The 25,003-nt window shown below is 40.9% G+C and overlaps 1 protein-coding gene and 1 pseudogene across 2 annotated transcripts in view; one reads left to right on the plus strand and one right to left on the minus strand.

The window, feature by feature from the left end:
* Positions 1-25,003, plus strand: part of NT5C3A (5'-nucleotidase, cytosolic IIIA) — a 74,633-nt gene that overhangs the window by 22,934 nt on the left and 26,696 nt on the right. The window lies entirely within an intron of this gene.
* LOC142456405 (M-phase phosphoprotein 6 pseudogene) lies at positions 14,423-14,949 on the minus strand (annotated as a pseudogene).

Raw genomic sequence — 25,003 nt, forward strand, 5'->3', positions numbered from 1 at the left:
CTACCTCCTGGCATGCTGCGTGGCCCTGGGGCCTTCAGAGCTTACCTCCAGCCAGCCAGAGCACAGCAGTGAGTCTGCTCATCCGGAGCAGCAAAGGGAGAAGGAGAATCAGGAGGACGAGGGGGACATGCAGTGCATCGCGTGTTCCCCACAAACAGCTGCCTTCTTTGCCATGAGTCCAGAAGAAATGGATGATGTCAGGCTACCATTAGTGAATCTTTGAATCAAGGATTCAATAGAAGAATTTTTTTAAATTAAAATCGTTTTATTGGCGTTATACTTCACATATAACTCAATCATTCAATCGTATTAAGAAGTTTTGTGCAATCCCCATCATACTCAATTTCAGATCATTTCCTTCTTGTACACATTGGTGTTCCCCCCCCATTTGCCACCCCCCTCCCCTGCCACCCTCCTAATCCAGTTACTGTCCTCATAGATCTATCTGTTCTGGATTTCATATACAGAGTCATATAAGACACAAACAGGAATCAAACAAACAAAACCCAGCAACACTAACTAGACATACCATAGAAAAACCTCCATGGAAAAGGAAGCAGAAAATATTAAAAACGGAAACAACTTTAAAATGGATCAAAAGGAAGAGCAAATCGTAAGGTATTGCATTTTAATCTAACCATACCCACTATGTTCTACTTGACAGCACTGACAGATAGCAACTATTCACATCCCAACTATGGTCAGTGGGGATTGACTCAGGCTAATCCAGGTGGGACCCTGCAAATGGATTGTGGGCTTCCACTGCAAACCAGGTGTTCACAGTTTAAACTGATACCATTACCTTACCTTCTTTGCATTTGGATTTTATCACTTACAATCCTTGGATCACAGGCTGGTGTGCTTCTTCCATTCAACCAAGGAATTCTGATCAAAAAGGGGGAAACATAGAGCAGACGTTCATATTCTTATGGACTCCAGGCTTTCTGCAGCCATGGAGACTGGTTACCTCTGTGAAACTTATCCTGAGAGAATCCCATGAGGTCTTTTTGAAATCAAACGATAATCTAACTGATATATATATTTTAAGTTTGCCTTGACTGGCATTATGCTCCTTTGAAATATCCGTGGGTGAGATAGAAGATCAAATTGGCAGCAGTAGCTTGAAAGATTAGATAGGAAATTCAGTGAGTTCATGTTCAGGAGGAGGGAAAACAAAGAGCATGACAGTGGTTGCACAGCTTGGAGAAGATAGTCACTGAACTGTACGATAGCTTGACTTAGTTCATTGGCTTAGCAAAAACACAAAACCAAAAAATAATAATAAATGGGCCACTGAAAAGTTAAAAATCTGTACTCATCAAAAGAAAAAAAATGTCCTGACCAAAACTGTGAAAAGACCAATGTACCAACAAACAAATCTGTCTCTTGCCCTACTCAGATCTACTTACTGTATATACCGTGTATAAGCCAAGTTTTCCAGCACATTTTTTAATGCAGTTTTGTGGTAAAATTGGGTGCCTCACCTGATAGTCGGATTGGCTCACACTCAAGTATATTCAATAATCAGAAACTCTGGGGTGGAGGCTAGCCCTCCCAGTAATTCAGATGCATGCTGAGATTCAAGCACCCTGAGCAAATGTACAATTTAAATTCTTTTCCCCAGTCAAAGTAAGTTCTACCCGTCAATAAAACATTGGGGTTACTTGCTTACAAGGAGCAAAACTGGGGCAGTCAAACATTGTTGTAATATGAGAAAAAGGAGGGGACTAATGAGGATGTCCAAGAATGGGCATTTTCTTCCCCCTTTTTTTGGACGTAGCAGTATACACACTTTGGTTAAACAAATTATGACGCATTTGTCTAATAAAATATTACGCAGCTGCTAAGTTGTCATAGGGCACTATTGTGGAGTATTTCGATTCTAAGATAAGGTGACTGTCATTAATTGAATAAGAATCTTGAGTGTGTTTATTTTAAATAAGTGAGATGATCTGGGGTACAATTTAGTATGATTAATCTAGTAGCTACACAGACTAGAGCAGCATAAATAGCAACTGGAGGTGCGGGAACTCCAAAAGAGCCCCAAACCCAAACACACTGCCATCGAGTCAATGCCAACTCATAGTGACTGTGTCTATAGGACAGGGTAGAGCTGCCCCTTTGAGTGTCTTGGACTGTAACTCTTCAGCAGAGTACAAAGCCCCACCTGTCCTCTGAGGGGCGCTGGTCCACTATGCCACCAGCAAGTCTAACCCGAGGCTGGGTACAAGATACCGAGTCTTCAATGCCAGTGGGAGCACTAGACAGAGGGAAACAGAAGAGACAGATTGCAACGACGACGTCTGGAGAACTTCAAAATGTTTGCGAAGTGCTTTGGGCTGTCCTTCATTTTTCATAGTAGTTTGGATGCCTCCTGTGTATTTGGAATCACTTCCATATTTTCTCCTTTTGTTTGCTTCCACGCTTGTTTAGATAGCCCATAGCTTTGTGTCATTGAATTAAGATGCATAAGCAGAATCTTAAATGCGGTTATAACTTTGACTTTTTCCTCCGTTCAGTAAAATGACTTACTTAGTTGAGATCTAATGACAGAAGAAGCCTTACCAGTCATCCGTGAGTTGCGTCTCACTTGGGGCCACTCCCCACGTGTCGGAGAACTGTGCTGCCACAGGCTCTCAGTGGCTGCTAATTCAGAATAGGCCACAGTACTGTCCTTGATGGCTCTCTGGGTGGACTTGAACCTGCAACTATTCAGTTAGCAGCCCAAGGTGCTAAATGTTTATACCCTTCGGGACCCCTTACATCATGAACCTTACCTGATGCCAATCCTTTTCCTCCTTTAAAAGGGCATCAGAGAAATCTGTACAATTCCGTTTTTCTGTCAGCAGGTGGCAGACTTCTCGCTCCGCTATAGTCCAGAGCTACATTTCAGAATTATTTCTAGCTTTCTGCCTTTTTATGTTGACTTTATCAAGGCTACTGAAACCATTACTCTGTAAAATCTAAACCAAATATGAGTGTTTGCCATTATGGACTTAAATGCCATGTTGGGGGTGTCATTTCCTTCTCCCACCTGCACCCCTCACCCCATATATGTAATTTTCCACGTTTTCAAGAAGTTATGTGGGTTGACAAAGTTGTCCAGCAGTTGATTACAGGGTTGCTTAATTTGTTTGGCAAGTTCCTTCTCTTCAGTAGGTGGAAGTAGGTAGTCATACTGAACATGATGTGGATTCCTGCAAGATCCTTCCTGCCCCCATTACATCTTCTCAGCTTTGCCCCGACAGCTACCATCTCTCAAATGTCTCACCATTTGGGATTTAAGACAAACGATGGTACTTTTGCAGCTTCCTCCACTAACAGACATCAAAACAGTGGCCACAGTGACGTACCACGCCCGCCAACAAGCTCGAGGATGGGCAACGCTGTTCGGTACGGGAGAGCGGGAGCTGAACAAGCAACTGCAGTGGCTGCCAGTGTTGTAACTTTCAGTCAAGCTACCCTGAAGTGGTCCCGTGGCCTTCCATCAGAGTGTATCTCTCTTGGAGCCCTGACCGTCTGGCAGAGGAAAGCCGTGATGACGACGGGAGCGCACTTAGCCCACGCCATGGTATTTGCAGTCACCTTCTATGCGTGTGAGAGAGAAACATTCAATCCAGATCGAAAATGAATGGACACCTTTGAAGTGTGATGCTGACCAAGACTATTGAAGGTACCAGGGACTGCCAGAAGAACAAACATCTACCTTGGAAGAAGTACGGCCAGAATGCTCCTTAGAAGCGAGCATCGTAAGGCTTCCTCTCGTGTACATAGGGTATGAAGCTGTGGCAGTTCCTAGAGGAGGAAACAATGCTTGGGAAGGTAGAAGGTCAGCACAAAAAGAGGAAGGCCCTCAATGGGATGGATTGACACAGTGGCTGTCTCAGTGGGCTCAAATATGATGACTGTGAGAGTGGTGCAGGACCGGCACTATTTTGGGGTCATGGGGCCACTCTGAGTTGGCACTGGCTCAGTGACACCGAACAGCAACAAAGCCAGAGCCCGCAATTCGGACTTCCAGCCTCCTAAACCAGGAGAAAGCAAGCTTCCACTTGGTAAGGCTGTCCTCTGTGGGGTTTCTTTGGTAGCACTAGTAAGTAAGACAACCACCTCAAGAAAACCATGTTTTAGCAAGCATACACCTTTTCTTGTTTTATTTATATAAATCTGAGTACAGTTCTTTCCCAAAAGGAAATCATACTGTAGCCTTATTTCTTTCTTTTTTCTTTAACAAAATGACAGTAACATTTATTAAACAAAAATATCAAAATATGAAGCTATTGTTTGTTTGTTTAACTTTTAAAAAAACTAATTTATTGGGGGCTTGTACAACTCTTATCACAATCCATCCAGGCATCCATTGTGTCAAGCACATTTGTACATTTCTTGGCATCATAATTCTTCAGCATTGTTTCCTAACATGTTTGCTCACTTATTAATGTATCATAAACATTTGTCCTTCATAATAAACACATATTGCATTTTAGTGGCTATAATTATACTGCTTTAGCCAGTTCTTTATTGATGAACATTTAGATTGTTTCCAGTGATTCCTTGCAATAAGTAATGGATCCGTGAACATTTTTGTATCACGAGCATGTCTTTGATTGTTTAAATGGAATTGTTGGGCAAAGGGCAGTCAAATATTAGGCCTTAATTGTGCTGCCAAATTGCCCTCTAGAGAGGTTCTATCAATTTACATTTTCACCAGTCACACTTCCCTATTTCTGTTCCTTTTTTCTGGTTGCTTTTTCTTTTTTTTTTTTTAATTTCTGCTAAATGATAGCTTCGGGTGTTTTATTTTTCAATTTTTTTAATAACTTTTGAAGCTGAGCTTTTGTAGACAATTGGCCATTCATTTTCTTTTCTGAATTGTCTGGGCTTTTTCCCTCTATTTAAAAGATTTTTCCATTTGAGTATGTTGGAAGCATACCTTTCCAGCTGGTTTGTTCCACCTCGACTTTTGAGCATCCTTATTGTAAAGGAGCCCGGTTGCTTATTGGCTAAAGCACACGGTGCTCAAACCTACCAACTGCCCAAGAGAGATGTGGCAGTCTTCTCCCACAAAAGCCTTATGGGACAGTTCTGTTTTGCTTCTTAAGATCACTATGAGTCAGAATCAACTTGATGGTAATGGGTTTTTTGCTTTGCTTTGGTTTTCTTTTTCATTGTAACCTCCCTTTCAGACCTCTAACTGCCTTCTTTAAACTGATGTATTAAGTCTTTTTTTATTATCATTGAAAAATCATTTTATTGGGAACTCATACAGCTCTTATAACAATCCATACATCAATCGTATCAAGCATATTTGTACATATGTTGCCATCATGATTTTATAAACATTTACTTTCTATTTGATCCCTTAGTATCAGCTCCTCTTTCCTCCCACCCTCCCTCTTTCCACCCTTGTGACCCCTTGATAAATTATAAATGATTATTTTCATATCTTACACCGACTGCTGTCCCCCTGGGGGACATGTGTTGATCATTGCAATCAACTTCCCTTTCCTCCCCCTCTCCCCACCTTCCCCCGACTCTCCTGGTTTCGCTACTCCCATTCCTGTTTCTGGACTCCGTGTGTCGTGAGCTCTTACCTCTTATCTGTACCTGTGCACGTGCTCTGGTCCAGCCCGCAGTGAAAGGCGGCACTGGAGTCATGATAGTGGGGGGTGAGGAAGCCTCAAGACACCAGAGGAATAGCGTGTGTTTCATTGGTGCTATACTGCGCCCTGGTTGACTGCCCTTCTGTGAGAGCATGTCTCATTGTCTACAGATGGGTTTTGGATTTCTGCTCTGACCCTCCTCATTCTCAACAATATGGGTTTTCTGTTTGTTTGTTTTGGGTCTTCTGATGCCTGTTAACCGACAATTCATGATCACATAGTCTGGTGAGCTTTTTCCATGTGGTTTGTTGCTTCTCTGCTAAATGGATGTTTGTTTAACTTCAAGCCTTTATGACCCTAGACGCTATATCTTTTGATAGCTGGATACAGTCAGCTTTCTTCACCACATTTGCTTGTGTACCCATTTTGCCCTCAGTGAGCATGTTGGGAGGGAGAGTATCACAGAAGGCCCAGTTGTTAGAACAAAGTGTTCTTGCATTGAGGCAGGGCTTGAGCAGAGGCCCAAAGTCTGTCCACTACTGTGTTAGTCTAGGTAAATTAGGGGAACAAATTCACAGAAACACACATGTATAAGAGAGAGTTTTATATAAAGGGTAAGTGTACATTAAGAAAACATCCCTCTGGATTGTGATAAGAGTTATACGAGCCCCTATTAAAATGATTTTTTTAAAAAGAGCTAGAAACACAGGGAATCCAGGACAGATAAATCCCTCAAGACCAATAATGAGAGTAGAGATACCAGGAGGGTAAGGGAAAGGTGGGGGGGGGGGAAGGGGGAACCGATCACAATGACCTATATGTAACTCCCTCCCTGGGGGACAGACAGCAAAAAAGTGGGTGAAGGGAGACATCGGACAGTATAAGACATGAAAAAATAAGAACAATTTATAAATTAGCAAGGGTTCGTGAGGGAGGGAGCGTAAAAAATGAGCTGCAACCAAGGACTCAAGTAGAAAGGAAATGTTTTGAGAATGATGATGACAACAAATGTACAAATGTGCTTGACACAATGGATGGATGGATGGATTGTGATAATAGTTGTATGAACCCCCGTTAAAATGATTTTTTTTAAAGAAAGAAACCTACAAATAAAACAGACTCACTGCTCAAAAAAAGAGAGCAAGCATCCCAACCCAGTGCTGTCCAAGCCCATAAGTCCAATATTAGCTCATATGTCCCACACCATTCTAGAGTCCTCCTCAGTCTCACAAAACACACACAATGATGCCAACTGCAGGAAGAAAGCTGCATCAGTGAGCGTGTAATCATCTCAGCCTGGCAGGGGTCTCCACACAGCTGCTCCAGCACCCAGGGCTACATCGGGGTAGGTCCATGTGGTTTCTCCTTAGGTATATCTCGCAGGAAGTGAGCCTTGCCAGCTGAAGTAGGGAATTGGTTAAGGCAGCTGCACCCTGGTCCGACCATCAGAAAGCAAGAGACCTGAGAACTAGAAAGGCAAGGCTCACGGAGCCATCTATCTCTCCACCCTTCAATCAATCCCACATGTGTTTATCAGTCATGTTGGCACAATAAATTTTATCTCAACTACCGCAGTGTATTGCCATATAAATATATGTACATAGGCCAATTCCTCTATTTTTATGATTTAATGTATTTGCATATATGCACACCCATGTTTATACCAATATCCATAGCTTTTGCTTCCTAGATCATTCCTGTTTCCTTTTACCTTCCTCCTGCCCCACCATCACGCCCACCCTTCTTCTGCCTCTTAGTAATTCCTCTCAACTATTCCTCCAGACCTATGCCTCTCAATAATTCCTCCAACACCCCCTGGATCTCTGCGTCCTCCTCATTGTTGATTTTAATTCCCTAGTTGTTCCTCTGTTTGTGGTGTTATTTGCTCACCACTCCCTCCCCCTACCAAGTCCCTCTGAACTATAGGTCTGTTGTTTTCTCCTTGAGCTTGCCTCCCATGCCTATCTGATAAAGGTAGGCAAAACCAACAATAACGTAGACAAAACAAAACGATTGAATAAAAAGAGAAAAAGGTGTGTGGGGGGGAATAATAATAACTAGGAAAACAAAACAATCCAGGTCTGTCGGTTGACCTTTTTGACTATCTCCCCACTGATTCTGGGGGAATTTCAGGAGCTGCCCCTCCCAGCCTGAAGTCTATTTGGAGGCCCCCTCAGGGGCTTTGTAGCTTTGCTTTGCTCCTGTTTCTGATCTGTTAGGTTCCCTTGTTGGCTCACCCCACTGGGAGAGCGTTCAGACTGGACTAACTCCCTGCCGTGTGTGCCCAGTATTGTTCTCTGTCGTGGTGTGCTACGATGTGGGGACATTATGTCTCGAGCTGTTGTTGGCTCTATAACCCTCTCTGTACCTTAGCAGTTCCACGCAGGGATATCGTCCTTTGGGCTTGGTCTGCCAATATGGGGTCTAGTCCCTCACTCTCTCTTCTTGCTTTGCTTCCATGAGGGCATGGCATGCATGCCCCTCTCCCCAACCTGTGGGTTCAGTGTTGTCTCTGTAGCACATACTTCTGGGGGTGGTGGTGTTAGTTTGGCCCTAATTGAGGCCAGCCCTGTAGTCCACTCTGTTCATGAGTTGCTCCATATGTTTACATTGCCCTCAAGTTTTGGTGTGCTATGTGGGGTCTGCATGCACATTCCCTGTTCTGTGGAGACACAATCAAGACTCTTCCCCTGGTGGGTTAGTGCCCTGCTCCCCCAGTGCCATCGTCTCCCTACTCCCCCCAACTCCTTTCTCTCCTTACCTTCCTCCCTTTCCCCTTCTTTGTGTTGGAACAACATGTACATCCTTGGGTTTGGTCTGTTCCTCACCTGACTGCCTATACCTCAACCCGTATAGAGTGAAATAAGTGGCTTTTCTTCTACACCTCCTGTGCTGATTATACTTATCTCAGTGGACTCATGTTGTATTTGCCCTTTTGTGATTGCCTAACTTCACTCAACATAATTTCTCCCAACTCTTTCCATGAAACGACATGTTTCTTGTGACCCATTACATTAGTGCTTTTTAGTGATGTGTAGTACTCCATTGTATGTATGTGCAGAGTTTTCTAATCCACTGGCCTATCCATGGAGATTTATATTTTTCCAATTGTTTGTGATTGTGAACTGCACCACAGTAAACATTGGAGCGCAGATGACTGGTCGTGGTTTATTTCTTACCTCGTCTGGGTATATGCCTATTAGAGGGATAGCGAGGTCATAGGGTTGCTCAATTTCCGTTTGCTTTAAATGTCGCCAGATTGCTTTCCACAGAGACTGTGCCTATCTACACAACCACCAGCAGTGGAGGAGAGTTCCTCTCTTGCCACATCCCCTCCAACATGTGTTGCTCTCCACTTTTCTGATTAGTGCTGTCCTCAAGGATGTTAGGTGGTATCTCATGGATGTCTTACTGGGATTTAGTTTACACCTGACTCCTTCTTCATTGGCGCAATCTGTTTATTGTTAAGAGTGGGCAGGGAATGTAATTGTATGTATTACTGATTAGTTTATTCTCCCAGCTAGAGAAGGAGGAAGGCTGGTCTGCAGAGACATTGTTCCCTTGGATTCTTGTCATTTAACTTTCACAAACACAAGTTGACACAGTGGCTGCAACAATGGGCTCCAACACAGTAACAATTGTGAGGATGGTACAGACCAGGCAGTATATTGTTATGTTGTGCATAAGGTTGCTATGGATTGGAACCCACTAGAAGGCACCGAACAATAACAAACATAAGTTAAATACATCATCTACCAAATATGTAGTCAGATTATATCACTTCACTTTGTTATACTTTAAAGCATGTAACGTTGTTTATTTTTAAATATTTTCCTGGCAGTAAGAGTAAGACAGATTCTAGAAAAATTTTAAACTATCAGAGTATGAAGAAGAAAATGCAACCACTATGTGTGATCCTATCGTTCCTCTGTGACTACTGCTTATTTCCATGTATACTTGAAATTAATTTGATTTGCTGTATTAGATGCTTATATTATTGTTTCAATGAATTTGCCTTGTTGTTGGTTTATTTTGGACTTACTATCTATATTCATAAGTGAAGTTAGATGTATCTCTTTTCTTTGTCATATCTTTGTGTGGTGTGTGTTTCAGAGTTTGATGCAAATTAATTGGAAATAGATAATTTAGCATCTTTTTATTTTTGTTGGACAGTTTGCTTAGCAGGGAGCCATCTGCCTTTTGAGTGTTTAAGAGAACTCACGAGGATAAAATCAGGCCATGAAAACCATTTCTCTGATAAAGCTTATACTTATGGTCAATTTTGAATATAATGATTAAATTCTTGGTTTCCTCATTAATATTTGAGGAAATGAAAAAGCTGTACTTTAAGGTTTCTATTTTACTGCTTTTACAACTCAAGTTATCACCCCCTGATTTGCCCTAAGATTTCAAATAATTATTTACTGCTATTAATTTATGAACTTGAATCTCAATAATTTTCTTCATTTAAAAAAATATGAGCTTATCTGGCACAGAAAAAGGGGAGATAGTAAATTAAGTCTAACTTTAGCCTTCATTTAGATGTGCTGGGTATGATGCACCAATACCAAAACAAAAACTTGATTTGCATAACCCTTTGCCAATTTCAATATAACCCAAAGCAAATAGAAATTCTAAACAATACAGTTTCTTTCCACCAGACAGAAGGTCAACTGTGTAATGTGGAAGGAGTCCAAAATTAAAACAGGAACGTTTTTCATCTTCCATTTCATGCACAAAGATCCAGCTGTAACAAAATGGAAACAACAACTTCAGTGCTGAGCATCTTGATAGATCCGAACATAGCGCATTTGAGAGGAGGGCAAGGAAAAACTCCCTGTATTTATGACAATAGTTCACTTCTATTTTCTTGAATGTGACCTGCCTACTACAGCATCAATCATATTTCCTCCAAATAAGGTTAAAGTACAAAATTTGATGATTTAAATGAGAATGTAAACACAATCTACACTGTGTTTAAGTTTATTCCTGTTTCTTAAAATTAAATTGCTTCAATACCAGATACCTTCCCACCCCCTCACTCAGCTTTTAAAGAACTGCATTGAGATTAGAACCATACACTTTCCCCTCAGTTTTCACATGCTTGTAAATTCATAAATGTACCAGTCCGGTTCACAAAAGGTCAACCTGCTACGATAGATTTGTAGGATAATTTTATTTGTTTAAGAACAGTTTTAAAAGAGAAAAATCTATCAGAAAATCTTCCGATTCCTTTTCTTTTCCAGAAATATAATTAATTGTTGCAGCTATCCTTATGCTCATTTTAAAATTGCCCCTCCTAGTCCAAGAAGCATGTGTAACATCTTGTTTCAATACGATTTCGAATAGCCGCCACAATGAAGTCAGTTGATGGTTGCCTTCTTAATTCTCTCACTGTCATCTAGTCAATGCCAACGACTGGTAGTTTCAAACTACTGACCTTTTTAGGTTAGCAGCCCCATTCCACCACCAGGGCTCCTTTGTCTTCTTCTGGGAGGTTTTAATAGAAGTCTGATGGTTTGATGATGATGATAAACTGATGATTTACATGCAGAAATCACCTTGTTATATCATGTAGCTATTAGCAGGAATAAGTTTTGCTAGAGTTGGTGTAGAGAAACTTCCTATCATCCTTAGCTTCATTGTTTTGTTTGGAATAACTTCCTAGGGTGTCAGTCAGTTTCCATTAGGATTTGTGTTAGTCTGGGTGGACTAGAGAAACAAATTCATAAACAATCATATGTGCATAAGAAAGAACTTTATGTACAAGAACAATTGAATATTGAGAAAACACCCCAGCTCAGCCCAGATCAAATGTGTAAGTCCTATATTAGCCCATATGTCTCATACCAATCTCTAAAGTCCTCTTCAGACTCATGAAACACATTCATTGATGCCAAATGCAGGAAGATCACAAGCCAGTGGATGGAAAGTCTTGTGGATCCAGTGGTGGTATAAGCACCTCAGCACTGGCAGGATCTCTAGGGTTCTCAGGCTTTTCCAGCTCAGGGCACTAGCATAGTTCCATGTGTCTTGTCGCTGCAATGTCTCCCAGGGAGTGAGTGTGTGTCCTGCCTGTAACAAGCTATTTCTTTCCTTAACAAATCCAAACGAGGTCATCAAACTGTGACCTGATTGACAGGCTAAACTCCACCCCTTCACTCTTTTTTTTTAACCCCACCCCACCTCTACCCCCAGAGTCTACCCCTTCACTCTTAAGTCTCAAATTGACAACAGATTAAGTAACTACCACAGAATTCAAGTTTAAAATTACTTTCCATAGACAAATGATAATTGGAAACCTAAAAATTCTAACTCCCTACTATTGAGTCAATTCCTACTCATAGCCACCCTATAGGACTGAGTAGAACTACCCTTGTGGGTTTCTGGGGCTGTAATTCTTTACGGAGTAGAAAGCCTCCTATTTCTCCAATGCAGTTTCGAACTGCTGTCCTTGCAGTTAGCAGCCCAATGCACAACCTACTATACCAATCTATGAATTGGTAGTAGCTAAATCGTAGATTGGTTTATTGGGAAATGATTATATTACTACACTTTTCTATGTGCAATTATGAAGTGAATTCTTTCATTTGGTTAAAAATAATTAAAACTCAAAAAAATTGAATATAAGGTCTATTCTGAGCAGTCATCCAGTATGCGTTTTAGGAAACCATTTTGATTCCAGAAAAGGCAAATGACTTGAAGAAGCTACATACAATGAGGCTTACAAAGAAATAAGGCAACTGTACTATGATCCTAATTGGACACTTTTGACTGAGTTTCTGTCTCGCCCTCGATGACCCAGACTGTGTGCTATAGACTATTGGGAATTTAGACTCTGTCCTTTGAAGGCGCACAACATCCTTCATAGGCCACACCAGAAGGATTTGATGTGGAAACCCCACTAAGTGAACTGGGCTCTACCTCAAACTAACCTGTAGGAGATTTAAGGAACTGCCATATTCGGTTGAACGTGGGTTGAAATGCCCTAGTGTGAGAACAAGCAGATGATTGCGATCTCGATGCTATGGAATTGGCACTCATTGGACTTTGGTTCAGATCCCATGCTTTGAGAGTGTCCAATTAAGGGTGGCCTGGGACTACCAGGTATGTGCTGTTTTAATGCCTTCCTTGCTTTCTTATGGCAGTGTATTAGTCTAGTAGATGTAGCTCTGCCTTAGTCCATGAGTGTTTTTAAAAGTTTTGCTCTTTCACCATCCCCCGTTGTTTGTAATATCTAATTACTTAACAGTTTAATCTGTACAAGCCAATTTATTCACGTATTTTGGTGTGAAAAACAGGCCTATACTTGTATAATTTCCTTTTCTCAACAGTGTTTTAAATTCTTTACCACTGTCTAAATTAATGAGACTATCAAGAGAATTACCTTCTGCTCCAGAGTTATCTTATCAACAGAATTACATTATGATTTAAAATGGTATCTATCATAAAATGATAATCTCTTGAAAGTGAGCTAGAAACAATTGTATATATATGAATGTATTTGGGGTTCTTGCTTAATTTTAGCACCAATCTAAAACAGTTGGCTCTTATGACATGGCCCTGCTCCGTATTCTCCCTCGTAAAGAGATCACCGAAGATATGGGTGCCGTAGCAAAGTGTGGTGAAGAAAGCAGATGGTGCCTGGCTATCAGGAAGAACAGCACCTGGGATCTTAAAGGCTTGTCTTCAAACAAGCAGCCGTCTAAGTGAGGTGTCAACTAAGTCCACGTAACAGAAGCAAACCAGCCTGTATGAGCCACAGATTGTAAATAATAAAATCCAGTTCTGAAGGAGCGAATGGTATCAGAGCTTAGATTGTGACAGAAGGCTGCGGGTGTCAGTGGAAGCCCAGCAACCATTTGCAGGATCCCTAAATGGATTAAGACTCAAGTGAAACCCCTCTGGCCACAGTTGAGGGACGTGGGTAGCCTTACTTGCAGACAGGGAGTATTGTAGAGTTGATTGTGCTGCATGCAGTTAGGTTAAAATGGAATACCTTACCATTTGAGCTACTACCTTTTGATCTATTTTTTAGTTTCAGTTTGTAATATTTTCTGCTCTTTTTTAATTGATAACTTTCCAAGATTTGTCTAGTCACTGCTGTTGGGGGTTTTCTTCTTCTTCTTCATTTGCTGTCTGTTCACATTTTATCTGATTTCTGATAGGAAATCCAGTATAGTAGCTCTCTAGAGACGTAATTAGATAGGGGTGTGGCAGGTAGGGCTAGAGGGAAATGGAAAGTCAACGAGTACAGGAAGAGAGTGTTCTGAAATTGATGGTAGTGATGATTGCACAAACCTTAATATGTTTGAATGATCGGATTATATGGTATGTGAAGTGTATGCCAATAAAACTATTTTAAAAGAGAGAGAAGGGCAGGAGAACTAGAAGATAAACCATTGGCTAAACTTAGCATGATTGTTGAACCCTGTCCTCTCTTTTTAAAATTGAGATCAAACTGATATCAGGTTACAAGAAGTCGTCTGCCCCTCCACTCAGACATATCTTTTTGTTTGTTTGTTCGTTTGTTTGTTTTTTAACAGTGAGATTAATTTATTGAAGGACAGGGTTCACAGAGCTCTATTTTAAAAAATCCAAGGTCACCAAAGTCTTTATGAAAACTATATATACATTTGAAGCTTAAGAGTGTAAAACTCCTTCTCGACAAACCCCATTCAGGCAAAAGGATGTATAACATCCATCACACACCTGTTTTGGAAACAGCATTTTCCAAAGTGTGCACTTGTTCACAAATACACACCAAAGTATCCAAAAATGACAGCGCAATAAGCAGAGCAGCTTCCCCAAAAGGCTGCTCTTCCTGAGGTGCCTCTGCAGGGCGTCACTTTAATCTTGGGGTTTTAAGAACATCTTCTTTGTTTTTGTCAGTTTGATGTTCCCATTTTCATCTTTTTCATAGTTGGCCCGGTCCCTCTTCTTGGCGAACTTCTTTCCGATAGTCCCCACCAGGCTTTTGTACCTCCTAGCCATTTCTTCATCTGACACATCGACCTCCACTATTTCATCTTCAATTTCTTCAGTTTTGCTCTTGGAGTTCATCTGAAGCATTAATTTCTCAACTTCAGGATTAAATCCTCTGAAGGACATTCTTCCATAGAGAAGGTCTTCGCAGAGCAAAAAACTCTGCTCTTCGATTATGAGGCTCTCTTTCTCTTTAAGCTCCGGCAGATCCAAGTACCAGTGCGCCTCACTGATGATCTTCTTCTCCTCTTCCAGCTGCTTCTTGGTTTCTGAGTCCAGTCCTCTTTGCATGAACTTCATGCGCAGCAGATTCTTGGATAACTTGGGCTTGTGCTGGGCCGCCATGTTGCTTGCCCCCAGCCACGAGTTAGTGCGCATCCAGACATATTTTTTGAAATGCAAATTTATCAAGCTTATTAACAAGGTGCCCTGGTGGCGCAGTGGTTACCAGTTGTGCTGCTCACTGCAGTGTCAGTAGTTCAAAACCACCCGCCACTCCTAGGGAGAAAGATAAGGTTTTCTACTCTCATGTAAAGAGTTATAGTTTTAGAAACCCACAGAGACATTTCTATCCTCCCCAATAGCCTTACTATGAGTTAGAATGGACTTGATGGCAGTGAGTTTAGGTTTAAACTGGGAACAGGAAAGGATTAGCAAATTGTGGTAAAGGAAATCCTCTACAGTGCTGTAATTAGGGAGAGTGGGAGGGAGGGGTAGACCACACGGTGACACTGTCTGTGGGAGTAACACTGAAATGATTGTCTACCAAGTGTTGTGCATTGCTCCTAGAGACGTTTGTTGTTTTGTATTAAAATACACCTGTATTTAATTATGACAACAAAAATATTTTCTGTAAGTCCAGCTTTATGTTTCAGTATACATACATGGCTACAACGCATGCTAGTTTACTTTTGAACTTTCTGATGTGCCCTGGTCAGAGCTGTCATTGTTCGCTAACAAAAATCATGGTTCAGATCTATTGGTTCCCTTTGCACAGTGTACAAGATTGGACTCTTGTTTGTGTTGCTGTCTGTCCTTTTTTTAAAAATTGTTTTATTAGGGGCTCGTACAACTCTTATCACAATCCACACATATATCAGTTGTGTAAAGCACATTTGTACATTCATTGCCCTCATGATTCTCAAAACATTTGCTCTCCACTTAAGCCTCTGGCATCAGGTCCTCATTTGTTCCCCTCTCTCCCTGCTCCCCACTCCCTCATGAACCTTGAGAATTTATAAATGATTATTTTGTCATATCTTTCCCTGTCTGACGTCTCCCTTTACCCACTTTTCTGTTGTCCGTCTCCCAGGGAGGAGGTCACATGTAGATCCTTGTATTCGGTTCCCCATTTCCAACCCACCCTCCCTCTACCCTCGCAGTATGGCCACTCACACCACTGGTCCTGAAGGGATCATCCATGCTGGATTCCCTGCACTTCCAGCTCCTATCTATACCAGCGTACGTCCTGTGGTCTGGCCAGACTTGCAAGGTAGAATTGGGATCATGATAGTGAGGGGTGGGGGTGGAGAAAGCATTTAGAAACTAGAGAAAAGTTGTGTTTTTCATCATTGCTACATCGCACCCTGTTTGGCTCGTCTCCTCCCCGAGACCCCTCTGCAAGGGGATCACCAGTGTCCTACAATTGGGCTTTGGGTCTCCACTCCGCACTCCCCCCGCCTCATTCACTATGATAAGATTTTTTTTGTTCTGATGATGCCTGATACCTGATCCTTTCAACACCTCGTGATCGCACGGGCTGGTGTGCTTCTTCCATGTGGATTTTGTTGCTTCTGAGCTAGGTGGCCACTTGTTTATCTTTAAGACCCCAGACACTATATCTTTTGATAGCCAGGCACCATCAGCTTTCTTCACCACATTTGCTTATGCACTCATATTTCTGCAGTGATCATATCTGTCCTTTTTTTAATGACTGGTGTTGTCCAAATTCCGGTGTTTTCGCTATGATGCTGTCATCATTAGTGTTTGTGAACATATATCAATAATTTTTGAGGATGAAGTATTAATTAAAGGAAAAGAAGGGAAATTTATTTTAAAGACTTCTTTGTAACAAGTAGTGCTGAAACTAATAATGTATTTCAATGTAGAATGATTTTACAAGACATTTTTTGTTCTTCACATAAGAAATGTTACATTTACGTCATTGACAACTATGTGTCACATATTAGTCTATAATGAGAATTGATACTAAACATTACTATGAATTCTCTATGGTCTGGTACAGGTGTAAGGTGCATGGAGGAGGGGGTGACACCAACCCTCATGGTGCCCCTGAACCACTGTCAGATTGATGTTGGTTAGGGATTTTTTTTTACAGTGAATTTGGTTTTATAAGAAAACCTTCCTGAGCAGCCAATGTTAAGGGCTCACATAGAAGGCAAATGTTTGGAGAATGATGATGGCAACAAATGTACATATGTGCTTGAAATAATGGATGTATGTATGGATTGTGATAAGAATTGTACGAGCCCCCAATAAAATGATTAAAAAAACAACAAAAAACCTCCCAAACAAAGCAAGATGGCTGCTATCCATTTCTCTCTCTGACAGTGAACAACTATTCATTAAAAGGCCAAATGAAACACTCAATACATGTCTGCAGTTTAAATTGGTCAACTGGATTTTCTGAGAATTTTTTCTCATTTCTGGGAAATTAAGAGAAAAGCCAGTTGCCTTGTACCGATTCCAACCCACGATGACTCTTGGTTTTCTGAGCAGACTGGTTTTTCAGTGGCTGTAAGCTTTCTAAGTAGTTACTCCACACCTTTCTTCCAAGGCACTTCTGGTGTCCCTGAACTGCAGCCAAGTGCTTGATCACTGTGAGTCTCGTGGATGGTGAAATATGAAGTCATACTTTTAAGCTTTTCAATTTGATTGGAAATAATTGACAGACTCTAAAAGGTTCTAACTAGTTACAGTTATTCAGAAATACAACTAGGTACTCCTTTCTCGCTAATGAAGACTTGTGGTTTTAGTGTTACAGAAGGAAGAAAACAATCTTCCATAAATTTAAGTCCTTCACAAAAAGTTCTCTGCTCTTTGGCCATTTATATTTAAGAGTTAGACTTTGCCATTGGGATCTGCGTGGTTTCTGTTTCTATGACAACCAGTACAGAGACTCCAGGGCAGCAGGGCTTAGTCACTGCGCAGAGTAAAGTCCACGCTGCTGCTTCTCACTTCTAGACCCTCTGGTCCTTCTCCAAAGGTCTCCTGAAGCTTTTTCAAACAAACTTCTCCATTCATTGTTTCTGGTGCTTTGCTGTATCCTGTGTGCCTTTTGTATGACAGTTTCTAAACATTATCCTTATTTGTACATGTGTCTAGCCCCCTCATTCACAGCTGTTGTATAATGCTACTTACAGGCATCAAAGTGAGAGAGAGAGAGGACTTAGTGTTCTGACTCTTATACAAGGTCATATAAGTAATTAGTAACTTAACTTCTCTGGATATCACAATCTTTATCTATATCTATATAAAAAGGGAACCATTAACTTCCCCACAACGTTTTGCTGTTTAAACTAGAATGTATGTAAAGGATCATCATTCTTCTGGGGTGCTATTGGTGGTATACAAAAGTGCTCAATAAAATGTGAGCCCCTGCTTGAAGGCCACTTTCGTAGACACTTCACCCCTACAGCAAACCTCCATCACATACTCCCACGTACTGGGTGACGTTCAAAGGAAGATCTCTCTCTGTCAGGTAAGCAGTGGGCTGCTGGCTGCAGGGTCAGTGGTTCAAATCTACCAGCCACTCCACGGGACAATGATCAGGCTGACTGCGTTCGCAAAGATTTACAAAACCTAGGAAACTATATAGAGTCACAGTGAACTGGAATGGACTTGATTGCAGTGGGTTTGGTGGGCCTCCCGCTGGCAGGAAGCAGTGCTCATTTCTTATCTTCCCTGCTGTCATTAGGCTCCGACTTGCCTTACCTATACCTCCAGCTGAGGCAAAGCCATCGCTTCCTCTTAGAGACCAAACTACATAGCTCGATAAGGCACTGGCCAACTTGCTATGAAGTTTTTATTTTGTCTTAGAGTAGAGGAGTAAGCATGGCTTCTTTACTTTCAAAACAGAAACAAAATCCATTCATATGACAGTGACTGGTTCTGCTTGTCTAATTGTTGGTAGCTTTTTTTCTCTTCCTGATTATGGGCACGACAAGATGCTACTACTATAGTATTTCCAACCAGCCATTTTTATTCCCCAAAGAGCTCATTTAAAAAATTTAGAAAGTAAAAAGCATTAACCCCTAATTCCCATCACTGATATTGTGTTATGATTCTGATTCATATTTTCCCATGCTCATAAAGATAATACCATCACCACCACACCTGCCCCCCTTCCATTGGATGTTTGCTGTAGATACACTCTTTTAATTTTTTTTTCACTCAGTATCAAAACAAACAAACAAAAAAACTTATGGCCACTGAGTTGATTTCTACTCATAGCAACACTATATAGCATTTCTGAGACTGTAATCTTTACAGGAGCTGATGGTCTATTTTTTTTAAATTTTATTGGGGGCTTGTACAACTTTTATCATAATCCATGCATCCATCCATTGTGTCAAGCACATTTGTACATTTGTTACCCTCATCCTTCTCAAAACATTTTCTTTCTACTTGAGCCCTTGGTGTCAGCTAATTTTTCCCTCCCTCCTCTACCTCCCTTCCCTCATGAACCCTTGCTCATTTATAAATTTTTTTTTTTCATGTCTTACACTGACTGATGTCTCCCTTCACCCACTTTTCTGTTGTCCATCCCACTGGGAGAGGGTTATAGGTAGATCATTGTGATAGTGTCCCCCTTTCTCCCCGTACCTTCTCCGTACCCTCCTGGTATGGCCACTCTAGTATTTGTTCTGAGAGGTTTATCTGTCCTGGACTCCCTGGGTTTCCAGCTCGTATCTGTTCCAGTCTCCATTATCTGGTTTAGCCAGATCTGAAAGGTAGAATTGGGGTCATGATAGTGGGTGAGGAGGCATTAAAGAACTAGAGGAAAGTTGTTTATTTCATCGGTGCTACACTGTACCCTGACTGGCTCGTCTCCTCCCCGAGACCCTTCTGTAAGGGTGTGCCCAGTTTTTGTCCCATGGAGCATCTAATGGTTTGAACTGCTTACCTTGTAATTAGCAACCTAGTGCTAATCCACAGAGCTATGAGGATTCCTTAGTTTACCTTCATTAGTGGTTAGCATAAATATGAATCTTCAGGCATGGTATTGTTAGTGGTTTGCAATCATGGATTGGAGAGTCAGAGAACTGAGTTTGAATCCATTTCTCCCACTTACGAGCTACAAACCTTAATTTACTCACCTACAAAAGGATAATAATAGCATATACCTCTTAGGATTTTTATAATTATTATATGAGATGATGAATGTCAGATGTCAGAAGTATCTAAGACATAAGAAAGCGCACAATAGATGTTAGCAAGATAGAGTCTTCATTTCAAAGGGATGTAGAGAGGCTTTGGTGGCACAACGGTTAAATTGTTCCGCTGCTAAGCAAAAGGTCGGTGGGTGGTTTGAATTCACCAACCACAGGGAATGGGGGGTGGGGAAGGGGGAGAGAGAAATCTGGGGCTAGCTTCCAATACAGAGCATTGTTGTGTAGCACTGAGTCTGCTCCCACTCACAGCGAGCCCACCGGACAGAGCAGAGCGGCCCCAGGGGGTGATGCAGTGTCATCCTCACAGAAGTCAACTGCCACATGGCTAAGACATCTGCCAAGTCAACATTTTAAGTGGGTGCAATTCACTGAAACCTATTACATGTGTCGCATTTGGGTAACCACCACTGGTATTGCATATGTAACAAAATAACATTACTCAATAAAAAGTTTTTAAAAACAAGTCCTCTGCGGAAGAGTCCACTCCAACTCTAGCTAGCCCTCCAAGAAAGGTTGTAAAACCGTAACTCAGTACTCGTTGACGGGAATTCAACTGGAGCGAGCCTTCTCAGTGATACCGTTTGAATCCATACCTTCCCTATCTATATGCAGACAACAGAATTGCATTTCCATACATCAGGGGTGTCAAACTGGCGAGCTGTGAGCCACATGCGCCCACCGAGGTCATTTTTTGTGGTCCGCGATGCTCCGAAACAAAATGAAAATAGAAAAAATTGTTATGAAGAAAATGGTGTTTAGGGGAGATTGAGACAATACCATACACACAATTCCCTCGTTAACCCTTTAACTGCTGAAGACGCTTATACACGTGGCCCAGTGCCTTTCCTAGGGGCCCGTGGACGTGTCTAAACACACTGACTCGGTTCCAGTGACGTTCGGAAGCCATATGTCTGCCACGCTTAGTGTCACGTCATGTGAACAGATCCCAATAGCGAAAAGGTTAAAAAGAGCGCTCTGGGTGTGCTGTTATGAATCATACCCAGCGGTAGTGCTAGTTAGCATTTTTAGAGGGCAGCCGGTAAGATTGTGCATCACGTTTGTCAGCTGTCCAACATTTTGTGTTTTTTATCAGTTACTTTGTTATATTTTCCGGTCACAACATAAGCGGTTTAAATGAAAACTATTAGGAGGAAAGAGCTGGCAAGTTTCGGGTTAGAAAGAATAATTTTAGTTTTATAAATACACTGAATAAAATAAATGTCCTTCTTGGAAGAATGTCTTATTATGGATCTTCTAATGTTGTTAAAATAAAATAGCAAATAAATAAATAAATAGATAGCAGTGCTAATTTTTCTCACATTTGATAGATGCTAAATCTGCTTGTTAGTGGCCTTTTAATTTTCTATTATTTTAGAAAATACTACTTCACAAATTTTGCTGAAATGTTGCCTGGGTTAGATTTCTGTTCAGTAGACAGCAGGCTGCTATAGAAACTTATTTACATAAATATAGTTTAGTCATGTCCGTGCTGATAAAGCTTTCCATAGCCCAGAGCCTAACTTATCTGCCCGGTCCTGATACTTGGCAGTAGCTTGCTTACTACGAAATTCTGACTACTTGAGTTAAAAGCAAAGCTAGTGCGCTTAAAAAATATGTTTGTATTCACAGCAGTTTGCCTTTGCATCTAAAAAGAAAGAAAATGTATTTAAAGATTCATTGTTTAAGATTTCATAGCAAAACCATGCATAGTTCCATTAGAATTTATGGACAGCTCTGGAAAATATGAAGAAAGGTGTAAAAATCCCTTTAAATCCCCCTGTTAGACTTAGCATCTAATGACCACACATATGTACCATGTTTTTGTTCACTTGTCATATGTGAGCTAATGTTTCGCTTTCCATTGAGATAAAGGGAGAAGTACTTTCAAACCAAAGCCCCTTCGAGGAAGGAGTTTTGTACTTGTCCATGCTGTTGTTTTCTTTGCAGAGCGTGTCCCCAGCACTCCACTGGCCCGTCTCAAAGATAAATGATTTCAACTGGTCATGTTCTTAGACTGGTGACTAACTAGCTCATAACTAGCAGGCCCAGAGCATGATAAAGCCGTGTGTGTGGTGAGACGTCACAAGACTTGTTTTGCATTGGGCTTAGTCAAGGCTCCTGGACCCGCCCCTCAGTTGCACCTTGTACTATATTAGTCCTTCTCAAACAGGAAGGCTTTTCTTTCCGTCGTGTAGCTGCTCCTGCACATTTGGGTGAGTACGCACGGCGCTCTAAACAAATCCGTTTCTCTCGTTTGACTTTATGGCTATACAATTTGTATTTAATTGAGTATCTGGTTGAAAATTCTGGCACTTAAAAATACAAATTTAGGAAACAAAAGTGGAATGAGCCGCTGCCATGGAAAGCTATCTTCTTTTTTAGTTCTCAAATAAACTGTCTAAAACTTTGGGGTGCCTTGGGTCTTAAGAAATTGCAATGAGATGTTATAGTGACATCTAATATGAAGTGCTTCGTAATTAACATGCTGATGTTAAAAAAAAAAAAGCAAAGCAAACTACTTCAAATCTCTTTACAGGAGGAGGGGGAAAGGGTAAGATTCCACCTTTTTGGTCATTCAGTTGCTGTGTAATTCAGCTTTTTGTGTGACAGCCACAAGCTTTGTGTCCCAGGGATTGGGAACTATTCATTGCCGCTTACTAATGAAGATAAATTGCACTTTTTTTTGTATCTGTGAGTAATACCCAAGTCTTCATGGCATAGGATTGGTTTTCTGAAGTGATCAAAAGATGAATTGCTTCTCATAAGATTTAAAACAAAATGTATGTTGAAATATTAGGCTCAAAAGTAAAAGCCTACAGCTACGTTCCTGACCAAGTCAGATTTAGATCATTAGATTTGGCCGTATCTTATCTATTTTTATTTCCTCTAAGTCAGGAAAATTAGGTAATCCAGGCAGACCATTTCTGAAAGCTTTTTGCTTGGTTTTTATCGGCAGCCTATAACCCCGCACTCATGTCTCCACATACTGCCGACCACCTGTGCCCCCGTCCGGGGACAAAGCAAGGACAGAAGAATGCAGAGGCCTGAAGGGCAATCAGTACACATTGTTTCAATCTCCTTGTGCCCTGGTTTCATCATTTTTGAAAAATGCAACTAGATGTTAGAGGCAGAGTAGAAGAACAGCTGATTACAGATAGATACCATTCTGAAATTTTCCAGCTCTGAAATTCATTTTCTTAAGTATCCATAAACTCCTAACAGAGAACTTAAGTTGGATTATTTAAGAAAACTGACATAAATTGCAAGTTTTAAATTACTAGCCTGTAAAGTGTTTTTTTTTACTTTCTGCCTTCGGCTTCCCCTCCCACTCTTTGCTGCTCAGTTTCATTTTTGCTTCAAGTGTGTATCAAGAACGTTTCGCTGTCCAGGCTTGTGTTTCCAGCTCCAACTCGCCAAACAGCCCTGCTGCCCCTTCCCTGTGCGGAGTCAAATGAAGAAAGCTGTCTGAATGCCCGTAGAAGCTGACTTACAATACTTTATAGTTTGTTTTTCTGTGTATGGAAGTGTAACTTCTTTATCCTCACTCCATCATTATTTTAAGATAGGGACTGTTTTGTTTGTTTGTTTTTTAAAAAAAAACAGCAACCCTAGTTTAGGGCAAGTATTACAGGTTGCTGGAAAAGTACAAATGTCAAATTTTAGCATTGTTGCTGATGCCCTGCCCATGCAGACCCTTTCTCATGTGACCAGCACACAGCTGGTCCTGCAGAATATCATTACTGCCTGTAGTGCCCCGAAACGTGGATGTTTCTGCACGTATCATAATTAACGCAAGAGTCCTAACTTTTGAAGATATGAAATATTTTCTGCTTTTCCTCCTCTTGGACAAAACCAAGTGGGCCTTTTAAAGGAGTTTGTATTCAGATACAGCTTGCTTTAACGCAACTAAATTTTCCTGTAGCTACACACACTTCATTAACAGACTTGTAAACTGTATTTTCAAAGTGACTCATCTCAAAATGAAGTAGCACATTAACTACAACTTTCTATTATGAGGGATATACTTTTCAAAGAAGTTCTTACCTCCTGCTTCGTCTTTAGCCTTGTCCTACATATTCCTTGTGCTCAACGCTGTTATGGGAGAGACCTTAAGCTTATCACAAAGCATAGAGAGTAATCCTTTCCCAGCTTCAAAGGCATAATAGTCTACGTTTGAAAGACTCCACAGACTGAAAGCTTTCATACTTCCCTTGAAGAGAGTTCATCTCAAGCTCAGTGCTATCTATTTTTGAACACATCGTCTCCACTTGATGTGGTGGTGTTTGTTTATCCCGCTCCCAACGACTCTTCTCCTGAAGCATCTGCAACAGATGACTTGGCCCGGCAGGCCAGAACGCTCTATGCCATGTATAGGGTTACAAGTCTATTGGGTTAAAAATACCTTGCCCTAACTTGCAATGTCTTCCTTATTAGAGTGCCAGAAGGTTAACATTTATGCCTTAGTGTTTACACTTTCTATAATGATGTAGCCCTCAGAGTGATTTTGGTATAAGGACAGCAATATCATTGAGATGTTTTTCAGCAGTGATACGTTCTAGTCAGATTTGCCCCTGAAGACTGAGGAGAATGAAAGGCCTTTAGTTACATATGAGTTTTTTTGTTTTTCTTGTCTCCCCCCTCACATATGAGTTTTAAAGGTGCATACAATCCATGAGTTGCTAGGTTTATTTATAAAAAATACTATCCTACTAAAGTGGGTCATTAATAAATTTCCAGTATGATTTTGTTTTTGCTTGTATCTTGTTTAAATAAGATTAGCAAGAATATTCTTAAAGTTAAAAAAAAGAATATTCTTAAAATCACCAACACTATTTTGCTTTAAAAACTGAACTAAAACAAAACAAACCCCTATAAACTAATGCTCCAAAAAGAACCATTTTTTAACTAAATGCTTTTATTGGGGCTCTTACATCTCTTATCACAATCCATAAATTCATCCAGTGTGTCAAGCACATTTGCACATATGCTGCCATCATCATT

This window comes from Tenrec ecaudatus, chromosome 9, assembly GCF_050624435.1.
Source record: "Tenrec ecaudatus isolate mTenEca1 chromosome 9, mTenEca1.hap1, whole genome shotgun sequence".
NCBI lineage: Eukaryota > Metazoa > Chordata > Mammalia > Afrosoricida > Tenrecidae > Tenrec > Tenrec ecaudatus.